Source organism: Vulpes lagopus, chromosome 11 (genome assembly GCF_018345385.1).
Source record: "Vulpes lagopus strain Blue_001 chromosome 11, ASM1834538v1, whole genome shotgun sequence".
NCBI classification, from domain to species: domain Eukaryota; kingdom Metazoa; phylum Chordata; class Mammalia; order Carnivora; family Canidae; genus Vulpes; species Vulpes lagopus.
The window spans coordinates 69,497,992-69,523,360 of NC_054834.1; the positions used below are offsets into that span (position 1 = coordinate 69,497,992).

The window sequence follows — 25,369 nt, forward strand, 5'->3', positions numbered from 1 at the left end:
TCTCCCTCGGTGTCTCTCTGTCTCTGTCTCTCTCAGGAGGGACTCTACTTGTTGCCTGTTGTGTTTTATTCATTCACGTTTACCGGTTTGCAGGTGTTCTTTATGTAAAGGGGATGCCGGCCTAAGGTCTGCGGAGCGCTGGGCCTCCCCGCAAACCTTCGTCTGGCCTGTTCCCTCAGGGCTTCCTGATCTGGGCTGATGTCCCTCGAAGAGCTATTTTTCTGTGCCTTTTGCCTACAATCCATCCTCTCTGACCCCTTGAAACGTGTGAGTGTGCACTTTTGCCGCCCGCAGCAGTGGGCTGTGAGCTATGGCAACCGGTGCCGCCCCACTGCTGCCTCTCCTCGCACCGGCCCTCTGCTCCTACCTGCTTTCCTGTTCTCGCAGGGCGCCCGCTTTGTGAGGTTGTCGGGGTTTCCTGTTTGTCTCTCCAATGGGAGCGTAAGACCCATGCGGGCTGTGCCTGGGGCAGGGATGCGAGCAGAGACCCCAGACGGTGCATCTCCGTGCATCAACCAGGGCCGCGTCTCCACCTCCACCCCAGCCTGGTTTCAAGTCTCTGTGGCCTAGGAGAGTACACAACACAGCTGGCGTGTTAACAAGTGGTTACAATGGGCCCAAAAAAGTCTGATGGGACAGAGCATGGCCTTAAATTGTGTCCCCCAGAATGCATGCTTAAGTCCTGACCCCTGGCGCCTGGGAATGTGACCTTAATTGGAAAAAGTCTTTGCGGATATAATCAAATAAAGCCGACGTCACTAGGGTGGGCCCTAATCCAACAGGATGGGTGTCTGAATAGGAAGAGCAGAGACAGACACACAGGAGGCCACATGAGCACGGAGCAGAGACAGGACGATGTGGCCACCGGCACAGGGCCGCCCGGAACCCCAGGAGTGGAAGAGGCAGGAAGCGTCCTCCCCCAGAGCCTCCGGAGCTTGGCCCTGCCCACACCTTGATGTTGGATTTGGCCTCTAGTCATGGGTTGGGGTGGGGGGGAGATCACATGGTTGTCCTAAGCCAGCAGCGACAGCAGCCCCAGGAAGGGACAGCTGTCTCACTGAATGCGTGCCTGTCCTCCAAGCTGTGGCTGTGAGTGGCCCAGTAATGTGTAGTGGTGGATTGAATAGGCACCAAGGAAGATGTCCAAGCTTTGGCCGGTCGCTGCACCACTTGGTGTCTCTCTACGTCGTGATGGAGGATGGAAGACACAAGTCAATACGGAGTCAGGAAGAAAACCATGTCCAAGGGCCTGGGTGGAGCCTGCGTGGAGAGGGAGGTGACAGGTGCGTTGCCTTCAGAGGGAGGTAAGGAGGAGGGTGGAGAGGACTCAGCGAGGGGCTAGGGGAGGGATGGAGGGCTTTGTCTGGGGGAGCGTGTGAGTGGGGACACCTGGTGGGAACCGGTGCCTCTGCCCAGCATGTGGCCCTCTGCTCTCCCTGCCAAGGCCCCTTTGGGACCTGGGTTTGGGTGCATGCAACCCACAGCACTTGTCACCCCTAACTCCATAGCTACCTGCCCCTCTTCATGGATGTGGCGCCCTCTAAAATACATCAGGGATGTTATTTTAAACCTCCCTTCTAGCCAATGGGTTATAACCAGCTTACAGTGTAGTTTTGTTCGCTCAGACAGTCGCGGTACTGCTTTTCCTGGTTATTCTGTGATTCGAAGTGAGTGGACTGGTCATAGCTTTGGGGTCTCAGTCAGCTTCTCCTTGACCCAATAACCCTGTAGTGGGAGGCCATGATGCCATTCCCCAAGGTCACACACTGTCCAGGTGGTGGGCCTGATGCTCGACTCCAGGCCTCTGACTCCAGAACCCACTATCCTCACCACTGTCCTGGTGTTTCTCCAACTGGGGTCTCCAGCACCCCACCAGGGTGTCCAGAAGCCAACACTATCTTCACAATTACAACAAGACACTGGTTTCCCTTTCTCTGTGTCCTTCATGAGTGAATGGTGGAACTTTCTGGAAGCTACATGATGGGTGGTATTGGCACATAGTGACGATGACAGAAGCTGATGAGAATCCAGCTGTCCCCCATTATGCCCTTTTTACCAGGGTTTGGGTGGAGAGGAGGAGGAGGCAGTGACTTAAAAAAAAAGCATCATGTGTAAGCCCATGACACGTCATGTTATTTATTTTTTATTTTATCATTTATTTTTTATTTTTTCAGTGTTAAGCTTTTATTATCCCTGCTTGTAAAATTTAGTTTTATTTCTCCCACCATACATTGAGCTATAACTGACTTATAACATTTATAAGTTTCATAGTGTGGCAGGGTGATCTGATACGTGGATACCTTGTGAAATAATCGCCACAATGAATTTACTTCTTGCACATTTTATTCATTGCGATGAGAACTGAGAACGGTTCAGATCTACTCTCTGCAACTTTCCAACACACAGCACGGCATCGTGAGTGATTGCCACCATGCTGTGGGTCACATCCCCAGGACTTGTGGGTCTTGTAAATGGAAACCTGCGCTTTTGACCACCTTACTGATGTTTTCTTAAACGAACCTGTAAACAAATATTCCAAAACTTGGCCAGCGCCCATTTCTGGCCAGCGCCCATTTCCGCTATCCTATTACACGTGGACCCACATACACAAAAGGGTTTGGGACCCTTGATAGTGGCCAAGGGGTGATGCTATGGGCACCATGTGATTGGGGACAAGTCTTCCCTTTTTTTAAAAAAAATATTTATTTATTCATGAGACACACACACAAACACACACACACACACACACACACACACACAGAGGCAGAGTCACAGGCAGAGGAGAAGCAGGCTCCCTGCAGGGAGCCCGATGTGGGACTCGATCCCGGATCCCAGGATCACGCTCTAAGCCGAAGGCAGATGTTCAATTGCTGAGCCACCCAGGCATCCCCCAGTCTTCACTTCTTGGGGTCACAGTGCTCAGGTCCCTTGGTAGAAATGATGTCCCAATAATAGTTAAACACAAGTTTTCTGTCTTGAAACCTTCCTTTATTCAAAATAAACTCCAGACCAATACAGCAGTGCCCCCTCCATGACTATTTCTGGAGGGTCGTGAAGGGTCTCAGACGTGGTCAGGAATCCTTTGGGTCTTGTCTAGCTTCCAGGTGCTCTCACCAACCCCTGCTGCACTGTGGTGCGCCACCATCGCTTATAATCCAGGAGAGACGAGCAAGGCCACTGGCCACCTCTGCCCAGAGGGCTCCACCTGTACCCCGAGAAACACAACTGATCAGATGAGTGTCTGTGTGTAAAGAGGTTTGTGTGAAGGACTTAACTCACATGCTTGTGGGCCCTGGTGAGTCCAGAATGTATAGGGCCGGCAAGGCAAGATCTCCAAGTTACTGTCGTAAGGGGATTCCTTCCTTCTCAGGAAACCTCAGTCTTTATACTGAGTCTCAGTCTTTATACTCTTAGAGCCTTCGCCTGATTGGATGAGGCCCACCCACATTATGGAAGGTGATCAGTTTTACTTGATTTAAATGTTGATCACATTTACAAAATGTAAATGTACCTTCACAGCAATGTCTAGACCAAGGTTTGACGAAACAGATGCTGGGTACTATGGCCCACTCCCCTTCCAGGTCACTCTGACATGGGTCTGGTATCCCTCGGTAGGGTGGTCTGGACCATAAGATGATACAGGGTTTACTGGGACGGAGCTTTTTGCCCATATATTCCATCTGCCCCCTTTTCTCTCTGGTGGTTGGGTCAGGAGGATAGGGTGGTGGACCCTGACTTTGGCCGTACAGAGCAGACCCTGTCCCGCCAGGATGGCTGCTTCTCAGGGCCCCCAAGCCTCCTTGAAGATGGGGAGAAACACCAACACGGGTCCAGATCAATTTTGCAAGAGGTCCCTGAACATCATGCCTATTGGAAATAAGCAGATGCCCGGAGGAGGGGTTGGGCACACGGGAGAGGTAGTTCTCTGGAAGCTTCCCTGTGTCCACCAGAAAGAGGAGAATGAGAAGAACCATACAGAGCAGAGGGACTGGGGGGACACAGAGTCCAGATGGACGGCAGCAGATCTCAAATAGCAAGGGGACCGTGAAGGAGAGATGCCCACGGGGCGGACACCCTGAGGGCTGGGGAAAGTCGGGTCAGATGGTGGGCACATGGTCACTTCTGCTTCCTGTTTGTGCCACTCCCCCGGGTAAATTTTGTTTGTTTTCTTAAAATTTAAAAACATCCATTGTTTTTCTGGGTGGTTTTGCACTTTGACTTCGGAGCACTGCGTCTTGCCCTGACTGGCTGGTGCTGGTCTACACATCACGGGGGAGACGGGCCAGGGGTGTTGAGACTCAGCTGGAGGCCTGCATGGTTCCTGCCAGGTCCTCTCCCATGGTTGTCCTGACCCCCCTGACCGGACCCCAGGCCATCAGGGAACATCTTAGGGGAAGGAGAGTGAGACAGAGCCTGGGGGGCAGGAGTGCTTGATTGCTGCAGAGAGTGGGACCCTCTTTCCATAACTCAGCTGTGCTCAGCTGAGCTGGGCGTGTGCCAGGCCTGGACCTACTCCCCATCTTGGCTTTTGGGGGACGGGCTCCAGACATACATGCTTCTAAAGGGTTTGTAGCTCGAGCTGCAAGGGCAGGAGGGGTCAGGCTGGGAAGCCTGAGCATTCCCTCCTCTGCTGCTCTGTCCTGCCCCCGCTCCAACACCCCCCGCCCAGGTCGTGGAGTTTGCAGAGACATGAATTTGCACTTAATTGCTCCGAAGCATCAATCAATGAGCTGGCAGGATCCCTTCATTCAGGGGCATAGCACGGTCCCGCAACCTCCACCCCACCTGCCTGCCACCCCCACCCCCTCGGGAGGCACCTGCTCTGGGCCTGGGAAGAGCCTGTTTTGCTTCCTCCACCGGAGACTGTTTGGAGGAGGGGCTCCCACACCAATGGGCTAGTTCGGAAGTGCTGCTACAGCTCTGCTTTGCCTGGAGGTGGCGTTCTAGCACCGTCCATGAGGCCACAGGCTACCTTTAAAGAGGTTTAGGGAGATTTGCAGCACTTTGTTGAGATCTCATGCTCAGCCAGGGCAGCTGCCTTCCTGAGACCACCTGCCACGCCGCAGGTGGTCACTGCGGGCTCATCCCCACAGCCGTAATGCACCCCACTTTACAGATGAGGCACAGAGCTGGGGATACATAGCTGGCAAGTGGGGGGCGGGGTTGGGGGGCTGCCCCTATGTCTGTGCATCCTCAAAGGAAGGCTGGCCCCTGGGCCAGTGATGTTGTGAGGACCCTTGTGAAACCCACCCCGCTGATTGTCCCGGGACTGTGACGATTTTCTTGCCATCAGCCGCTGGGCTGGGCTGGTCTCCCTCGGACGCTGTCAACCGTGTGGAGCCAGAGCGTTTCCCTCTTTGCCCAGAGCTGGGAGCTCAAGATGTTGTTGTGGGAAAAAGAGTTGAGTGTCAAACCATTCAGCTTTGGTTTTTGATCTGGCCTGCCCTCGGAGAAGCTGGCAGATGCATCCCAGCCAGCGCAGGGCTGGATGAGGTCCGGCCGGATGAGGTGACGTGAGGTTAGGGTCGTGGGACCCACAGGGCGGTGGGCTGGGCAGGGGTGAGGGAAGGTGGCAACCAGGATGAACGTGAATTGCACCCACGTGTGAAAGCATCGGGGGCCTGGGGCCCATGGTGTTGCTGGGTCTGCACAGGGCAGGTCTTGGGGCGAGCTTTTGGTCTGAGAGGGGCTGCAGGGCCAGAGCTGCCGTGAGGACAAGGCTTGGTGGGGAGCCCCTTGCAGAGGGTGGTCTCAGGCTGGGCAGGTACATGGTGGTCAGCGTGCTCCTCATCCCAACAGGCCACCCCATGGCAGCAGCTGGCTGGGACCAGGGGGTCGACTCACTCTGGGGTTGGGAGGCTCGGCTGTGCCCTGAGGGGGCAGAGGCTGCTGCCTGGTGGCGAGGTGCCCCGTGTGACTGGCCAGAGCGCAGGACAGCAGTGAGGGCGGCTGACAGTTACAGACGAAGCTGTTTGGGGCCAGGATTGTAGTTGGGCTTCCTGGACTTCTTGCTGGTGTGGTGGGCCTGCCTTCCTGCACCCCTGATGCCCGGGGCAGCGGGCGGCTGTCTCGGGGACTGTGGACGGCGACAGAGGGGCTGACAGTCCCTGAATCGCCCGTGGCCTACATGTCTGTTTGGATGTTTGTCTCCAGCATTTTATCACATTCAATGTAATTGAAATCTTGCCACTTGCAGCAACGTGGACGGTCTTTGGGGGCATGAGGCTGAGTGGAACAGGCCAGATGGAGATGAACCCGCATGACTACCTTCCACGGGGCTGGGAAGTAAACCCGCCGACACCGAGAGAAGCTGCTGCTCGCCAGGGCTGGGGGCCGCGGTGAAGGTGCTCGGGAGGTCCCAACTCCCAGTTATGAGGTAAATAAAGGGGAAAAATCTTGCAAGTTTGTATTTGAAAGGTCAAATAATGCGGGGGGTTTAGAGGGAAAGCAAGACTTGGCCTCGCCCTCCCTCAGCCCTGGGCCCCATGCAGAGGATCTCTCTCTGTCTCTGTCTCTCTGCCTCTGTCTCTTTGTCCCTGTCTGTCTCTCTGACTCTGGCTCTGTCTGTCCTCTATCTGGATCTCCCTACCCCCACCCCTGAGGTCCAGGCTCAGACAGGACGGGTCCTCCTGAGGCCAATCTGTGTGTGTGTGGACAGCTATGCTCTCCCTGGGTCCTCACTGGGTCATCCCTCAGTGAGTGTCTGTGTCCTGATCCCCTCTTGTTGTGAGGACCCTGGTCAAACTGGATCAGGGCCACCTTGGTGACCCCATGTCACCTCTAGCACTTCTGTAAAGGCCTGATCTCCAGCCGTGGTCCCATTCTGAGGTCCAGGGTGTAGGACTCTGACTTATGAATTTGGGGGACACTGTACTTTGAACATCCCTCCTCTTGTGGTAAATTTCCTTCCTGGCTAATTCCCAGAAAGCCACACCAGCACCAGCTCTGAGGGTCTCTAGATCCTGCATTGGTGTAGAACCTGCCCTGACTTTCCGGGTGCCTCTCCAGGGAGGTCTCACCAGAGTCCCAGGGATGGGTGGATCGGCTAATCTGGCCCGAGTTATTCGCCCCTGTTTCTGGGGCTGGGGCCCTCCCTATCACAGGGGGAGCAGGCTGGCACACCCACGCAGGTTCCCAGGTGCCAAGCAGCAGCATCAGGATGCAGGCAGTTGGCTCAGGAGAAGCAGGGCCAGGGCCAGTGGCCAGAACCACGGGGGCAGGAACCCCACCTCTCTGCAGCTACAGAGTGAAGACGGGGATGTGGGTGGATGGTATACTCATCTCTGAAGCCCTGGCACCCAGTTGGGACCCTCAGAGAATCAGGCCAGTGCCATGGGCATGGTCGGTTATGGGAGAGGCCGGGTCAGCTGCTCCGTGGGTGTCCCGGAGCCTGGCGACCTCCCAGGCCTCTGAGCTGGCCTCTGCATGTGGCCTTCCTGTGACGAAGGGTGGGTGGCTGGGGAGGGGGCACAGGGGTCAGGTGGGACGTCGGCTGGGGTGGGGGTGACGGCAGGGTCTCGGCAGGGCCAGGAGGGGACGCTTGTTCCCACCGCTGCTTTCCGGGTGACCTCCTCTTGCACTTTCTACATCCTGTGAGAAGGCCCCTTGCCTGGGTTCTCATGTAAACATGTACGGCTATAAATTCTCTTCAAGTCTCTGCTACTTTGGGGCCTGTCTCCCTGGTTTTGATACAGAATCTTTTCTAAATGTTGTCTAATTGCTGGAATTACTTCTTTAATCTATGCATTATGGGGAGATATGCCTTTAAATTTCCAGAAACGTGGGGCTTTTCCAGCTATCTTTTTGATGTTGGTCTTCAAAAGTCCTGCAGGGGATGGAGAACATTCCCTGCGGCTGTGCTGAGATTAGGCTCATCGTGAGTAAGTGGACAGCTGTCCGGGCTTACGGATGCCCGTTCTTCAACCACGGGGTGCAGAGTCTGTCCACACCCAGAGTCTTTAACCTTTTAGTTGTGTGCTTCAAACTTGCCTGCCTTCCTGGCCATTTTGAATCCGACCAGGACTGAGAGAGATGTGCTGACCGTTCCCCCCTTAGGCATGCACTCACTGAATCCCCCCCGACACTCTCGGCAGCCTCCCGCCTCAGGGCCTTTGCGCTGGCTGGGCAAGAAAGCACTGCCCGGGGGACGGGACGGCTCACTGCTTTGCTGTGTCCTGGTTGACAGATGGACACCTTCCCCAGGAGGTCCACCCTTTAACACAGGCCACCTTCCCTCTGGGAAGTCCTTTCCACTTCCCTATTTTATTGTCCTCCTTGGAACACTCTCTGTCACTCAGTGGTCCCACTTGCTCTCATCCATCCCTCCCCATAGAGGGTCACTCAGTGGTTCCACTTGCTTTTGTCTGTCCCTCCCCATAGAGGGTCACTCAGTGGTCCCGCTTGGTTTCATCCATCCCTCCCCATAGAGGGTCACTCAGTGGTCCTGCTTGCTTTCGTCTGTCCCTCCCCATAGAGGGTCACTCAGTGGTCCTGCTTGGTTTTGACTGTCCCTCCACAGAGAGGGTCACTCAGTGGTCCCACTTGCTTTCATCCGTCCCTCCCCATAGAGGGTCATCTGCCCAGACTGAGATTGTTGTGTGTTTTCTTCCCATCTGCGTCACTGCTCCCAGCCGGTGCCAGAACAAAGCAGATGCCTCGTCGGGGCTGCTCAGAAGGACGGATTCTCCTCGGCTTTACTGTGCCGTGTGTGTGTGTTTCTACAGATCCTGTTTTCAACCCAGAAATCTCAGTGTTAGCATTTCTCATAAACACTCAAAAATTCTCCCACATTATCTCTTCGAACGTTGACCCCCCCGCCCCTCGCTCCCTCTGCCCCCTCCGGCAGCCCTGTGGCCTGCGGGTCCCTATGTGTCTGTATTCCCGTGTGGAAGGAGAGATAACCTATCGGTGTTTACACACCCCGGCACCCACTCTCTTTTCATCTGGCCGAGCCAGACCCGGCAAGTTGTGAAATTCAGTTAGTGTAGTTCTTGTTTGTAGAATTTCCGCGTTCGCTGTCCCGGGTGCATGGCCGTGTTTGTGGGTTCTCCTCTGCTCCCCTTCCAGAGGCTCTGGTATTTCTTTAGAGATTTCCGCAGCACCTCTTCTGTGCCATGTGTGCTCCTTGCAGAGACCGGGGCCTTTGCTGGGTGGGCTCTCCCACCAGTGGCTGCTGCCTCTCCCACCAGGCCTGTGTGTGCGGTTTGTGATTTGTGATTTGGGCTCCCGGGAACTTCATCTGTGAGGTCCATTGACATCTCCTTGCAGGTGACTTTCCTTCTGGGTTGTTTGCTCGCATCCTTGCTCACCTGGCGCGTCCCAGCCTGGGCTGCCTTGACAAGATGTCCCATGTGCCTCCAGTTTTCAGGGGACGCTTGGCAGGGCCAACCTCGAGGCTGCTCTCCCGCCACACCCCTGGCCAGCACTGGTCCCCGCGGCTTCCCTTGGCCAGGCCTGTGAAGGGCCAGCGGCACTCATTCACCTTCCCCTGTGGATCCGAAAGTCCCTCAGGCCTGGGCACTGAGGAGCCGCCTGGTGACCTTCCAAAAATCATAATGTGATCTAGCAGGTGTTTCTTGTGGGAGGGCTGTGGTTGGCGTCTTGTCGGCCTGTCTTACCCAGCAGGCTGCATACAAGTGGAACTCAGCAGAACATTTGGAAATGTGCATATTGTGGAGTTGACGGCTCCGACCATGGTGCTGTTGGGTCTGCTACCCTCAGAGCAGGCCTGGGGCCGGGCCCGGGGGCTCCAATTGTGCAGCCTGCCCCCCAGCATTGGCCTGCCTTGCCCGATGAGCCCATAACACGTGAGCTCCTGGGAGGACAGTTCTTGCACATCAAAGTCCAGAGCCTGGGGCCTCAGAGTGGGGCCTTTTGTGAAATAAGGCTGTGGCAGCCACGGCTCTGGGTCAGGGAGCCCCTGACCCAACAGGACTGGTGTCCTTATTGTGAGTGGACATCAAGACACAGAGAGACGACCCTGTGAGGACCCAGGGAGAGCATGGCTGTCCACACACAAGCTGAGAAGCTTCAGGGGGACCCTGCCTCCCCACACCTGGACCTCGGGCTTTGGCCTCCAGGACCAGGGGACAGTGAGCATCTGTGGCTCAAGCCAGGGTTTGTGGTGCTTTGTTAAGGCCACCTGAGCAAACTCATACAGTAGGGAACACAGTGGAGCTAGGGGTGTTGGTCCCACAAGTACAGGAGTAGAATTATGTAAAAGTTGTACATGTTTTTAATCATGTAGAAGCTGAAACAAAGACTCACAGAGTAAACTTCTGGGAGGTACAGATTGTATTTATTTAGAGATCCAGACTGAACACTTGTCAAAGGGGGAATCCCAGCAACTGAGCAAAGAACCTGAACCATTGACAGAGAAGGAAGGGAAGGGCTTGGAGACCCCGTTCCCTCAGGGAGGACCCCAGGGCACTGATGCCTCAGTGTCTTCCAGCTAGAGATTAGTGGCCATCCCAGTTCAGACAGCCTAGGTGGGTTGGGGAAGGAGGGACGTGGGGAAGCTAGGAGTGGGCAGGGGTGAGGAGAGGGTTGGCAAGGGTCCAGGTCAGAGGGCATCCAGCTCAGGATCCTCCCTGTGAGCTCTCTGGAGGCACCAAGTGGCTTGGTGAGCTCAGGAATGGTGGCAGAGGGGACAGGGCCCTGGGGTTGTTCATGAGTTGAGTCCTGAGGTCTGGCCACGAGGCTGCAGCAGTCCAGGGGACAATAGACCTAGGGTTGTACACCAGGAGCTCAGGACACACTGGCCATTCCAGGAGAGCTCAGATCTGCAGGAGCCAGAGCTCTGCTTTCTGGGTCTAGGATGCAGCACTTGTCACTGCCTAGGGGAGAGACGGGGGTACAAGGGCCACCTGAGGCCTGTGGCCAGCATCTCACACCTTGCACTGGCAGCAAACGGGGACACAGCAGCAGGACTGGGAGCAGCAGGGTTTGCAGCAGCTGGACTGGCAGCAGCAGGGTTTGCAGCAACAGGACTGGGAGCAACAGGGTTTGCAGCTGCAGGACTGGGAGCAGCAGGGTTTGCAGCAGCAGGGCTCACAGCAGCAGGGTTTGCAGCAGCAGGACTGGGAGCAACAGGGTTTGCAGCAACAGGACTGGGAGCAACAGGGTTTGCAGCAGCAGGACTCACAGCAGCAGGGTTTGCAGCAGCAGGACTGAGAGCAGCCACAGGAGCCACAGCCTCCCTTAGAGCCTCTGCAGGACCCACAGCCCCCCTTGGAGCCCCCGCAGGACCCACAGCCCCCCTTGGAGCCCCCACAGGACCCACAGCCCCCCTTGGAGCCCCCACAGGACCCACAGCCCCCCTTGGAGCCCCCACAGTACCCACAGCCCCCCTTGGAGCCCCCACAGGACCCACAGCCCCCCTTGGAGCCCCCACAGGACCCACAGCTGGAGCAGGGACAGGCCGGCACACAGCAGCACACGGGCTTGCAGCAGCAGACAGGCACACAGCAGCTGGAGCCACAGCCCCCAGAGCAGCCACAGCAGGTCATGGTTCTGGTGGGTGGAGGGTGGAGCAGGTCAGAGAAGCAGGTGCAAGGGGAGGGGTTCAGGTGTGGAGCCTGCTGGGCTGGGCCCCCCCTCTATATACCTACCCAAGGTGTTTATACTCAAGACATGATTACTTCCTTTTATGTGTTTACACTATTTCTTATGGACAAGTGTTATTTTTAAACTCTGCAATCCCATGAACTCCTAAGAGCTCAAGCCAGGTCAACTTTCTTTGGCTCCTAAATCTGGCTCCTTCCTCATGAGTATTTTTCTTTGTAAACAGAGACCGAGCTCCTTCCTCAGGAGAGGAGGTCAGTGGTGGGTGGGCTGGGGGGCTGCCATCCGTGGCTTTTCCACTTCTGCTCATTGATAAGGATCCTCCGTCCCCCTGACCCTGGGTGCTGGTGTTTATACTCCTGCTTAAAAATCAGTTGCTGTTCATTTTTGTAAACATAAGTGTCAAGTTGAAGGACAAGACTCTTTGCAGCCACACGGCCCCAAATGGTCAGCACAGATATTTTGTTAAATTGGTAAAACAAAATCTTGAAGTGCTTAGTTTTCATGCACCACCCATAATTCCTCTCTCTTACTCAATCAGCTCCCCAGGCCCCATCTGGCCAGCCCCCAGCACCAGCCACACCCAGAGTTCTCTTCAGGAGGCCCAGTTCACAAATTCCTGCTAGGGCACCCATGCTTTGTAAAAACCCCACACATCCGCTAACATAATTCAAATTCATTGTCTTTGAAGTCTATGCCAGTTTACCAAGTGGGTGGGCCACCATTTGATTAGCCATCCTCTCTGGCAGACTTCCATTGTCTAGAAAATTAATTTAATTTTTTTTTTTATCAAGTTAACATTCACATCCAGTGAAATGCACATATTCCAAGTCCACAGCATTGAATTTTGCTCAGCGTGTGGTGGTGCCACCACCGCGCACCTGGACAGACATCTCTGGCCTTCCAGAAGGTTCCCTCTTCTCTGCCCACTCCTGGTGTTCAGTGTCGGGTGCTGTCCCCTCTCTGCGCATGCGTCCTCATGCAGAGAACCGGCCCTCGTCCTGACCTTGATTTGCATTGCTCTGGTGACTAACGTTGTCTACCCTCTTTTCAGGTGCTTGTTGGTGACACACACATCCTTCTTGGGAAAATGTTCAAAATTTTTGTCCCTTTTTATTGTGTTTTTCTCTTGTCTCTTAGTGATTGATTTGTTGGAGCTCTTCATAGATGGTGGCTACATGAAGGGCTAAGGATGTATGTGTTATGTACAACTATATATAATTATATGTATTATCTTAACAGCGTCCTTGGAGAGGGAGACGTTTAACATCTGGCTTGAAGTGAGCCTGTTGCTCTGACCTCTCTGAAAACTCGGATTTTCTTCTTGGAGCGACGGAGGTATTTTTATGTGTATTTCTATGGTGGGCTTTGGACTGATTTTTGTTGACCATGAAAGGCCAGAGTTCATCTTCAGAGCGATTGTGTAGGTATAGACCAGACTGCAAGAGAGGCCGCACGAGGACGGGATGTGCCAGGTTGGGGGGTAGTGCACCATCAGGCAGGTGAGCTGCTCTACTGGGAAGAGATGTTAGATGTGTCAGCTCCTCTGTGACTATTTTTTCTTTTCTTTTCTTTCTTTTCTCTTCTTTCTCCTTTCCTTTCCTTTCCTTTCCTTTCCTTTCCTTTCCTTTCCTTTCCTTTCCTTTCCTTTCCTTTCCTTAGATTTTATTTATTTATTTGAGAAAGAGGGAGAGCCAGAGAGAGCAGGAGTGGAGGGGAGAGGCAGAGGGAGAAGCAGACTCCCCAGTGAGCAGGGAGCCTGATGTGGGACTTGATCCTAGGACCTAGGATCATGACCTGAGCTGAAGGCAGATGCTTCACCAACTGAGCCACCAGGGGTCCCTCATCTGTGACTGTTTTCAGGACATGATGGCCCTTCCTGGTTCCTGGGGATGTAGGGTCTGGGGTGCTGGCGTAATGAGGACCGGCCTTGACTGGACCTGGGGTCTGGGCTAGGAAGTGGGCTGGATGCTGAACAAGGGTCTTGGTTGTTGAGGAAATTTCCGAGTGGTGGAGGAGCCACTCCTGAAAGCAGAGGGTGATGCAGGGATGGAGCCAGGGCAGCTGCCACCAACTGCCATTGGTTCTGCTTTGGAGGCCCATGTGGGCTCTGATGGGTACCACCTTCACCACCACCACTGACCATGTAGGGCGCTTTCTGTGCACCAGTCACTCAGTTGTGCTCTTTGGAAACGGTGCCTTTGGGAGTCAGAGGATCCCCATTGTAGCTTCTTATTTGGGGAAAACTGTAGGTTCCCAGCCTGTGGACTCACCAAGGGACACCATCAAGGCCAGATATGTTTTAATCTGAATTTTAACCATTCGTGGCTGCTCAGGACCTTCTAAGGATTATCAGTGAGCAGTTGGGGTCGAGAATTCTGTAGTTCCTCACATTTCTGGGCTGATCCCACCCCTATCCTTCTGGCCTGCACAGAGGCCCGTTCTTTGAGTTCACCTCTTTCTCATAATGCTCTGCAAAATGTGGCCACAGTGCACTACGTAGAGGCAGCCCTGAGTTTCCTGAGTTTCCCCCCCAGAGATACATGATCTGGGACTGTGATACCAAACCCATAATAGCCATCTTTCCAGCCTCTGAAAACAATTTCCTTTCCACTCCCGCCCTGGCCACTGAACCAAGGCCACCACTCTCTGCTTTCGTTATATTACCTTTCTGGGTCAAGCAGGATGGGTCAACCAATTATGCTGCTGAGCTAGCTGCCCCCACGGTTCAGTGCTTATTTCGGGCTCGTGCTACACGCCACCGCAGGCCAGCTCCCGGCTCACTGCACTTCCTCCCTTGGGACTCAGGCTGGAGCAGCCGCCGCGCTGGGAATGCTAGTGGTCTGGAGGAAGGAAAAGCGTACGTGGGAAACTGCACTGGGGTCTCTGCTCACGGGCTCATGCAAATCACATGGTCACGTCCAGCTGCCGGGGGACCTCGGGGGCCACTTGCCACCTGCCATCTGACCCTGTCCCCAGGAAAGGAGGAACAAGGGGGCCTGTAAATAGCCTGGATTCAGTGTTCCGTGTGGCAGCCCTGTCAGCACTTTAGATGGTTTTAGCTAATGATCTTAAGCCTGTCTTCTCAACTCACTTATGCATTTAAAGCCAGAAGTTTCCACTACGCCCAACTGGGTTGTGTTCAGTAAATTTAATAGGTAATGATTCACCATCATCACCTACACCCGTCCTTTTGCTGGGGTTACAAAGCGGTGGGTTTCTAATTCTGCGGTTCCTCACTGATGGGCTGGGGTACGTCCTCTCGCCATCTGCTTGCCATACGGTGGAGTTTGTGTATTGAAAACAGGAAAAAGCACGATTCTTTTCCTTATCTCCTCTTGTTCAGAATAACGAATTGATTCCCAACATCCTCCAAGGGCAACTGAAGGCCTTGCATATTTTTCCCAGCTTCACTGAGGGGTGGTTGATAAATGAGGAATGCATAAACTTAGTCTGCACCATGTGATGTTTTGATGCCTGTACACACTGTGATTACCACCATCTAGGTAACAATCCAGCACCTCGCACACTGACCCGTCCCCCCACTTTTCTGTAGTGAGAACATTTAGGATCTGCTCCTTTTGCCACTTTCAAGTGTACACCACACTATAGTCAACTATAGTCCCCGTGGTGTGCCTTACATCCTGGGAACAGTTTGCCCTACAATGGGAAGTTGGTACCCCTTGACTGACGTCTCCTCCCCTTCCCCCAGCCCACCCCGTGGCTGCCACCATTCTGTAATTTATTACTGTGAGTTCTATGCTGTTAGATCCCATCTATAAGTGAGATTATGCAGTATTTGTCCTTCTGGGTCTGGCTCATTTCACTGAGCATAATGTCCTCCAGCTTCATCCATGTTGTCACAAATGGCAGGATTTCCTTCTTTTTAAATATTGTGTAATGGTTCATTGTATATGTAAACTATACCTTCTTTATCCATTCATCTGTTGACAGACACTGAGGTTGCTTCCATATCTCGACCATTGTGAAGAACGCTGTAGTCACCATGGGGGTGCATGCATCCCTTCAAGCTAGTGACTTCATTTCCTTTGGGTAAATACCCAGAAGTGCAATTACTAGATCATAGGGTAGCTCTATTTTTAACTTTTTGAGGACCTCCATACTGTTTTCCAGAGTGGCTGCACCAGCTTGCATTCCCACTAACCGTGCGCAAGGTTCCCCTTTCTCCGCATCCTCACCAGTGCCTGTTGTTTCTTGCCTTTTTGGTACCAGCCATTCTGACAGGTGTGAGGCGGTATCTCACTGTGGTTTTGGTTTGCAGTTCCCTGATGAGTGAGGTTGAGCACTTTTTCATGTACTCATTGGCCATTTGTATGTTTTCTTTGGAAAAATGTCTATCTATTTGGGCCCTTTGCCTATTTTTTAATAGAGTTATTTGTTTTTTGGCAATTGAGTTATATGAGTTCCTTATATGTTTTGGATATTAACCCCTTATCAGATAATATGGTTTACAAATATTCTCTCCCATCCTGTAGGTTGCGTGTTCACTCTGTTGATTGTTTTTTGTTTTGGTTTTCGTTTTTTTTGTTGTTGTTGTTGTTTTTGTTTTTACCCTGTGCAGAATCTATTTAGTTTGATGTGGCCCCACTGTTTATTTTGCTTTTGTTTTCTGTGAAAGCAATCTGTCTTGGATTTTCCTTTGCTGGGAGATTTTAATTCAGTCTCCTGACTGGTTATTGGTCTGTTCATGTTCATATTCTTTCTTTCTTTCTTTCTTTCTTTCTTTCTTTCTTTCTTTCTTTCTTTCTTTCTTTTCTTCCTTCCTTTCCTTTCCTTCCTTCCTTCCTTCTTTCCTTCCTTCCTTCCTTCCTTCCTTCCTTCCTTCCTTCCTTCCTCCCTCTTTTCCTTCCTTCCTTCGAAGGAGAGTACACATGAGCAGGGATGGTGGGAAGGGCAGAGAGAGAGAGAGAGAATCTCAAGCTGACTCCCCACCTACTGCAGAGCCTGACATGGGGGCTTGATCTCACAACCTTGAGACCATGACCTGAGCCAAAATCAAGAGTCAGATGCTTAAAACCGACTGGGCCACCCAGGCTCCCCCAGATTTTCTATTTCTTAATGATTCAGTCTTGGTCGGTTGTATGTTTCTAGGAATTCATTCCTTTCTTCTAGGTTGTTGTGGTATGATAAAAAATATATATATGGTCTTTGTCTCCGGTTTCTGGTAAGAAGCTCCTAAAAACCTTAGGACTTCCTGAGAGGTAAGAATGTCTTTTGTCACTTATTAGAAGTCTCTTTTGAGCACACCTGAGTGAATGCTGATGAGGTGACTCAGGGTGGGGCCCCTAGATAGCCCCAGGGTGGGGCTAGTCTCCAGAAAGACCTTAGAACTTTCAGCCCCACCCACCTGCCTTTGGAAAGGGGAGAGGGTGCCCTACAGATTAGGTTCTATAAAAACTCTTAAACATCAAGACTTGAGGAGATTTCAGGTTAGTGAACATGGGTTCACTATGGTTTGGGAGAGGGTGGTATGCTCGACAGCATGGAAACTGCGCCCTTTCCCCGAACCTTGCTTCCTACATCTCTTCCATCTGCCTGTACCTGAGTTTATCCTTTTATAATCCACCCTTAATCTAGTATAGGTGACATGTTTCTTTGAGTTCTGTGAGCAACTCCAGCAAATCAGTCAAACCCAAGGAAGGTTGTTGGAACCTTAGATCTCTCACTGGTTGGTTAGAAGCACAGGTGACTCTGGGCTTGCGATTGGCATCAGAAGTTGTTGAGGGGTGGCGTTCCCATGGGACTGTGCCCTTCACCTGTGAGATCTGATGCTAGTGCCAGATGGTGGATCATGTCAGAACAGGTTTAACTGAACTTTGTGGGACACTCAGTCTGTGACTGCAGAGAACTGGAGGGGTTTTGGTGGTGTTGAAAAAACACATGCTGGAGGGCTCTGATCTGTTGGTGTGTAATTGCTCACGGTAATCTCTTAGGATAAATTGTGTTTTTGTGGAATCTGATATAATGTCCCCTCTTTCATTTCGGGTTTTATTTGAGTCTAAATTAATCTAGTTAAGGTTTTGTCAACTTTTTTTTTTTTATATTTTCCAAAGCCTAACTCAGTTTCACAGATCTTTTTAGTTGTTTTTCTATAGTCTCTTTCATTTATTTCCACCCTGAACTTTATTATTTACTTCATTCTACTAACCTTGGGCTTGGTTTGCTCTTTTGCTCCCTAGTTCCTTGAGATGTAACATTAGTTGTTTATTTGACATCTTTCTTTTTTCTTAATCTAGGTATTTGTCATGTAAACTTCTGTCTTAGTCTGTTGAGCTGCTGTCGCAAAATATCACAGCCTGGGTGGCTCTTAAACAACAGAGCTTATTTGTTATAGTGGTGGGACTGAGTCCAAGATCATGGTGCTAGCAGATTGGGTGTGGTGGATGGTGAGGGCCCCCCTCCTGGCTCATAGATGATGCCTCCACCTGTGTTCTCCCTGTGGGAGAAGGCGCTGGGGAGCTCAGTGATGTCTCTTGGAAGAACACCAATCCCATTCAGGAGGGCTCCACTCTGATGACCTGGGCCCCTCCCAGAGGTCCGACCTATTAAAACCATCATCTTTGGGAATTAAGATTTTAATATGAATTTTGAGAGGATGGAAACATTCAAGCCATGGCAAGTAACCTCTTATGCTGGATCCCATATATTTTGGTATGACGTGCTTCCATTTTCTTTTGTCTCCAGATATATATTTTTTAAAGATTCTACTTATTTATTCTGAGAGACACAGAGAGAGAGGCAGAGACACAGGCAGAGAGAGAAGCAGGCTCTCTGCAGGGAGCCCGATGCAGGACTCGATCCCAGGACCCCAGGATCACTCTCTGAGCTGAAGGCAGATGCTCAAGGACCCAGGTGTCCCTCAAGATATTTTTTGGTGCTTCTTTTGATTTCCTCTTTGACTCAGTGGTTGTTCAGGAGTGTGTTGCTCACTTTCCATGTACATGTGAACGTTTCCATTTTCTTCCCATGACTGTCCTCTACTTTCCTGCCATTGGCTGTCAGAGAAAATGCTCCATACAATTTCAATCCTCCTGTGTTCAAGATCTGTTTTGTAACCTAACATGTGATCTATCCTGAAGAATGTCCCATGTCACTTGAGAAGCATGTGTTTGCTGTTCTGTAGGTGTCTGTTAGGTCCATTTGCTGTAAAACAGTTCAAGCTCAGTGATGTTCTGTGCGAGTGATCTGTCCATTGATGAAAGGGGGCACTGAGGTTCCCTGCTACTCTTGTGTCTGTCACTACTTTCTGATCTGTTACTATTTGCTCCATACATTTAGGTGTTGTGACGCTGGGTGGGTAAATATTCGTAATTGTTATAGCCTCCTTGTCATCTTCTTTATCATTTATTATTATTATTATTTTAATTAATTTATTTATTCATGAGAGATACCAAGAGAGAAAAAGAGAGAGAGAGAGAGAGAGAGAGTCCCCTGATGTGGGACTCAATCCCGGGATTCCAAGATCATGCCCTGAGCCAAAGGCAGATGCTCAACTGCTGAGCCACCCAGGCATCCCTCCTCTTTGTCATTAATAATGACCTTCCTTGTGTCTTGTTACCATTTTGACTTGAGTCTCTTCTCTGATGGGAGTACAGCTTCCCCGACTCTCTTGCTTTCCATTTGCTGGAAATATCTTTTTCCACCCATTTACTTTCAGCCTATGTGTGATCTGGAAGGTGAAGTGAATCCCTTGTAGGCAGCATAGAGTTGGGTCTTTTTTGTTTTTTTCTTTAAATCTAGTAACTCTGTGTCTTTTGAAGAATTTAATCCATTTATGCTTAAAGTAATTATTGATAGGTAAGAACTTACTATTGTCATCTAATTAATTATTTCCTGACCATTTTGTAGTTCCTTTGTTCCTTTCTTGCTGTCTTCCTCTGGGATTTGATAATTTTCTGTAATGATATACTTTGAACCTCTTTATTTTGTGTATATCTACTGTAAGGTTTTTCTTGTGTGTTTACCTCATGGTACCATGTACCCTGGTTACATGAAACACCTTATAGTTATGACACTATGCATTTTGCATATTATTTGTATTATTATTTGTGCATTATGTGCTCATAGATTTAAGCATACTTTTAAAAAAATATTTTATTTATTTATTCATGAGAGACAGAGAGAGAGAGAGAGAGAGAGAGGCAGAGAGAGGGAGAAGCAGGCTCCATGCAGGGGAGTCCATTGTGGGACTCAATTCCGGGACTCCAGGATCACTCCCTGAGCCAAAGGCAGACGCTCAAGCTCAACCACTGAGCCATCCAGGCATCCCACTGATTTAAGCATACTTGATGCGTATCAGTCCTTTTGTTTTTTGTTTTTAAAGATTTATTTATTTATTTGAGAGAGAGAAAGAGAGAGAGAGAGAAGGAGAGAGAGAGAGGAAGAGAGCAGAAGGAGGAGGAGGGAGAGGGAGAATCTGAAGCAGACTCCTTGCCCAGTACAAAGCCCAATGCAGGGCTCCATCTCATGACCCTGAGATCATGACCTGAGCTGAAACCAAGAGTTGTATGCTTGAGCCACCCAGGTGCCCCTGTATCAGTCCATTTAAACATTTGGTGTTCACATTACCCAAGTTTATCTACTGGAGATCTCTTTGAATTTGACACCCTGCTTCTTTTCGTGACCTGAGTAGTCTTTGTTATCTCCTTGCTTTCTGGGATAATGAGATGTCCAGATTCATCTCGGTTCATTTCCAATCCCATTTATGCAGAGAACTGAGGTTCCACTTATGTACAAGAGATGATATTTAACAACAACAGGCTTGGCACAAGGAGTGCTCCCAGCTACCAGGTTGGCCATTTTTCTAGGTCTTTCAGTGAAATAGAAAACTAATTTTTTTCAAAAGATAGCTTACATTGTAATTTCATAGTGACATCTTTAATTCAAATTCAGCACTGTAGAGTTTTTAGTCAGTTTCATCAACCCCACACCCACAACCACATTTCTGGTACCAACCTAATTTGTTCTCCCCTGGGACACTCAAACTGTCTGAGTGATAATACCAAGCTGCCACCAATAAAACGATTACTGAAAACAGCTTAAGATTTCTGTTTTTGTGTTTTTGTATGCTAAGGGCATATCACACCAGGAGATTACTGTGTTTTCAAATGACTTGAAATAACTCATCTCTATTAATACTGCCTTTTAAGAATTTTGAAAGAATGTGGTTGGAGGTCTCAAAATAACAAGGGAGGCCTCAGAGTATGATTTCCCAAGGCCCTCCGTCTGGGAAATAGCCACTGTTTTTCTTTTTCTTGACAATCCCTTATGTATTATGCAGATTGGAACAGATAGGTTAAGGGCTGGGACGCGGATACAGAAGGTGAACTCCCTTCCTTAGGCCAGTGTGTGAGTTTCCTGTGGCAAGAGGCTGGTTGTACCACGGTCCTCAAATGTGGATGATGAGTGGCAATGTCTGGTTCCCAGGCCCCAGCCACTTGACTAAGACAGGGATTCAGCTCTGCCTGTGGTCAGAGAAGGAGGGAGGTGGCACAGGCCTGGGACAAGAGAAGTGACAGTCTAGAGCCCCAGACTGTCCCACACTGTGAGGCTTCTGTTGGCCTGGCCTTGGGGACTGTCCTGTCTCCATCACATCAATGGCTGGTAAGATGTGAGGAAGAGAGTGTCCTGAGGATAGAAAAGACAGGCCACAGAGGAGATGTGAGGCCAGGCTGACTGCCAGCCGATCCTGGGGGTGGGGTGTTAGCACCCCCCAAAAACAGATCCATCAACCTCCTCAAGTGTGGAATAGGATGAGAATGAGAACAGTAGTGACCATAGTGGAAGTAATGACCAATGATAGAAACACACAAGCCATGGGTTTCAATTTGTCAACATGATGTTTTTATTCATTTGTAACATAAGATTGAAGATAAATCAGAGTGTTTGACATGCAAAGCAGCTCCAAGGAAGTCTCTTTAACCACAACTTTGTTCCCAGTGGAACACCAACACTTACATCCTCTTGGAGTGAAAACAGGACTTCAGCTGGAGCCCATGCCTGTCAGTGGACCAATCAGGGTGAGGTCAGGGGAGAGGAGGGACATGCAGGCAGAAGGTGACTTGGGAATAGATTTGTCAGGAGACAGTGAACATTAGAATGGCTTTTCCTCAGGAACTAGAAACCAAATCTGGCTTCTTTCTACAAGGGTGATGGCCCCCAAGATGTGATTTGGAACTTATCAATGAAGCACAGGACATAGCTGGGGAAACCTGGATCAGCAGGAGTCACAGCCTCAGACCTTGCACTGGCAGCAGATGGGGGCACAACAGCTGGACTGGGAGCAGCAAGGTTTGCAGCAGCAGGACTGGGAGCAGCAAGGCTTACAGCAGCTGGACTCACAGCAGCAGGGTTTGCAGCAGCAGGGTTTGCAGCAGCAGGACTGGGAGCAGCAGGGTTTGCAGCAGCTGGACTCACAGCAGCAGGGTTTGCAGCAGCAGGACTGGGAACAGCAGGGTTTGCAGCAGCAGGACTGGGAGCAGCAGGGTTTACAGCAGCTGGACTCACAGCAGCAGGGTTTGCAGCAGCAGGACTGGGAGCAGCAGGGTTTGCAGCAGCAGGACTGGGAGCAGCAGGGTTTGCAGCAGCTGGACTGGCAGCAGGATGACCCACAGCCTCCCTTGGAGCCCCCACAAGACCCACAGCCCCCCTTGGAGCCCCCACAGGACCCACAGCCCCCCTTGGAGCCCCCACAGGACCCACAGCCCCCCTTGGAGCCCCCACAGGACCCACAGCTAGAGCAGGGACAGGCCGGCACACAGCAGCACACGGGCTTGCAGCAGCAGACAGGCACACAGCAGCTGGAGCCACAGCCCCCAGAGCAGCCACAGCAGGTCATGGTTCTGGTGGGTGGAGGGTGGAGCAGGTCAGAGAAGCAGGTACAGAGGGGAGGTGTTCAGGTGTGGAGCCTCCTGGGCCGGGGGCCCTTATATATCTGCCCAGGGTCAGGTGAGATGCTGGGCACACGGTCATTTCCTGGTTCCTGTTTGTGCCACTTCCCCAGGGAAATCACATCTGCTTGTTTGTCTTCAATCTTACAATAACCTCAGCGCTCTCACAGTTCTGTGCTTCTATAGCCCATGATTTCCTCTCACGTGTTCCCTGAAAACAAGAAAGCTTCTGTGTCTGTTGAAGGCGATGGGAGCAGGGTCCTTGGCTTTGAAGCCGTGTTCATCTTTGCTACCTGTGTTAGTTTTCTGTGGCTCCCAGAACAGATGGCCACAAAGGCAGTAGACGTTGATTGTCCCCCCGTTCTGCTGGAAGTCCACGGTGGAGTCAGCAGGGCCGTGCCCTCCCTGACGGCTCTGGGGGAGGATCCCTCTTGCCTCCTCCAGCTCCTGGGACCGCCAGCATTCTTGATGCTCCCGGCCTCCAGCTGGTGCCCAACTCTGACTTCATGTGGCCTTTCTCCTTGTGTGTCTGCACCTCACCTCTCCTCCTCTTTTCTCTTACAAGGACACCAGCCATTGAATTGGGACCTACCTCAACTTGACTCCACCTGCGAAGACCTGATTTCCAAATAAGGTTGTATTCTGCAGTTCCAGGAAGACACTGTTCAACCCACTGCACTGCCTCATCACATTCCTAATGTGATTCCTGATGCTGCCCTGGCTGTGAAAGCCCAGAAAGTGTCCTAGAAGGCAAGGTGGGATGGAGTCCAGGGAAATACTCTGGACCAGTCAGTCCCATCGTGCCTGTCACCTCTGGGAAGAACAGGACTCAAGGTCAGGACAGGATTCAGGATCAGGATAGGACTCAGGATTAGAATAGGACTTAGGATCATGATAGGACTCAGGGTCAGGACAGTCCAGGATTAGAATAGGGTTCCCGATCAGGACAGGACTCAGGTAATGAGCTGGGATTCCCCTTCTAGGCTTCTAGGATCCTGGGGTATCTTCACTCAGTTGGGCAAATTTTTTAGGGGAGGCTCCTAAAATGTTCCAGCTGAACCATAAACACAGCAGTGGACTCTGCCCTTTGGGATGAGAAACTTCTCAATAAACAGTTTTATTAAATAGCATGCATCCCTGAAATAGGTGTATTTCTGTAGTATGCATACAATCTATCTGGTCACATATTGCATATTTGCTAATTTTTTTCACATTTTTGAGGCTGAAACACAAATATGTTTTAATATGCTTTTCCGTGATCCATGTTGGAGACCATACTTGTAGGCCCATGCTTATGATTCATATACCCCTCTTTGAAATTCAAGTGAGAGGGATCCCTGTGTGGCGCAACGGTTTGGCGCCTGCTTTGGCCCAGGGCGTGATCCTGGAGACCTGGGATCAAATCCCACATCGGGCTCCCGGTGCATGGAACCTGCTTCTCTCTCTGCCTGTGTCTCTGCGCCTCTCTCTCTCTGTGACTATCATAAATAAATAAAAATTTAAAAAAAAAAGAAATTCAAGTGAGAAACTCCTTAGACAAGTCTATATATATGTGCATTTATAAACATAGAATTTTGCATAAAATTTGCAAGAATTCATAAGGTCCTGATGCCCATCCGTGGTCTGTAGCTCCAGATTAGACACCCATTGATTTGTAACATAGGATTTAAGATAAATAAAAAAAAAAAAGGATTTAAGATAAATCAGAGTGTTTTACATGCAAAGCAGAGGAGAAGGAGGAGAGGCTCCAAGGGAGAGGAGGCTCCAAGGGAGAGGAGGCATTTCCCCCAGATAATTACTGTGGGCTTCCCATGAAGCTTGCAGATTGATCACATGAGTTTTTGTGCCTCTCTCACAATAAGAGGAAAGCAAAGGTGCTGGGGCAATATTGTGTCAGTTGGTGAAGTGCTAAGTGACTTAGCAGAGCAAGGAAAGGTAGTCTGAAGCCCTAGGGCAGGGCTGCAGATGAAAATACCAACATAGTGATTCACTTGGAATGAACTGATGGTGTGTGATTTGGAGGAGAGGTCATAAAAGGCATGTAGTCTCTCTCTCGTCACTACCCTTGCTGGTGGGGGGAGTCAGATGCCATGTCACAGCCTACAGAGAGTCCCATATGATGAAGAACTGAGGCCAACAGCAGTGTTTTTTGTTTTTTGTTTTTTTGTTTTTATTTTTTTGGTTTTTTTTTGCCATCTTGGAAATGGCTCCTTCAACCCCACTCAAACCTTCAGATGATGCAGCCCCAGCCAATGCCTTGCTGAGAAGGTCAGAGGAGATCCAGAGCCAGGGCCACCCAGGAAAATGTAGAGCTTGAAAGAAAAGAATGAAAACAGGGCAAGCATTCAAATAGAGGTGCTAGGGATCCCTGGGTGGCGCAGCGGTTTGGCGCCTGCCTTTGGCCCAGGGCGCGATCCTGGAGACCCGGGATCGAATCCCACGTCGGGCTCCCGGTGCATGGAGCCTGCTTCTCCCTCTGCCTGTGTCTCTGCTTCTCTCTCTCTCACTGTGTGCCTATCATAAATAAATAAAATTAAAAAAAAATTAAAAAAAAACAAATAGAGGTGCTAGAAAAAGCACAAAATGGAACCAAAATAAGAAAAAAGTAGAACAAATATGACAGATAAGTAACAGTCAACTCTGCATCTCTGAAAAAATTAATAAGACAAATATCCATAAAACTGAGCCACAGAAGAGGAAGTAAAATGCAGATGAAATATAACTGGGCAAGATTAAATAATCCACAAGTAACAGATTTTACAAAAAGGAATTTGGGGAGCAAATTTGCTGGTAAGTTGAAATCTAAAAGAAATGGGTACATTTCTGAAAAAAAAAAAAAAGAAAACCCATCACATGGCAAACTTCACATGAAAGGATATTGAAAACTTGAACAGATT

At 50.6% G+C, this 25,369-nt stretch overlaps 1 long non-coding RNA gene across 1 annotated transcript; it reads left to right on the plus strand.

Moving 5' to 3' along the window:
• The first annotated feature begins 866 nt into the window (after positions 1-866).
• On the plus strand, positions 867-24,943 carry LOC121472311. Its single transcript, XR_005982850.1, has 4 exons — positions 867-1,283; positions 6,197-6,376; positions 12,805-12,900; positions 23,038-24,943. It is a non-coding gene; the product is annotated as an uncharacterized LOC121472311 (long non-coding RNA).
• Positions 24,944-25,369: the final 426 nt, after the last annotated feature.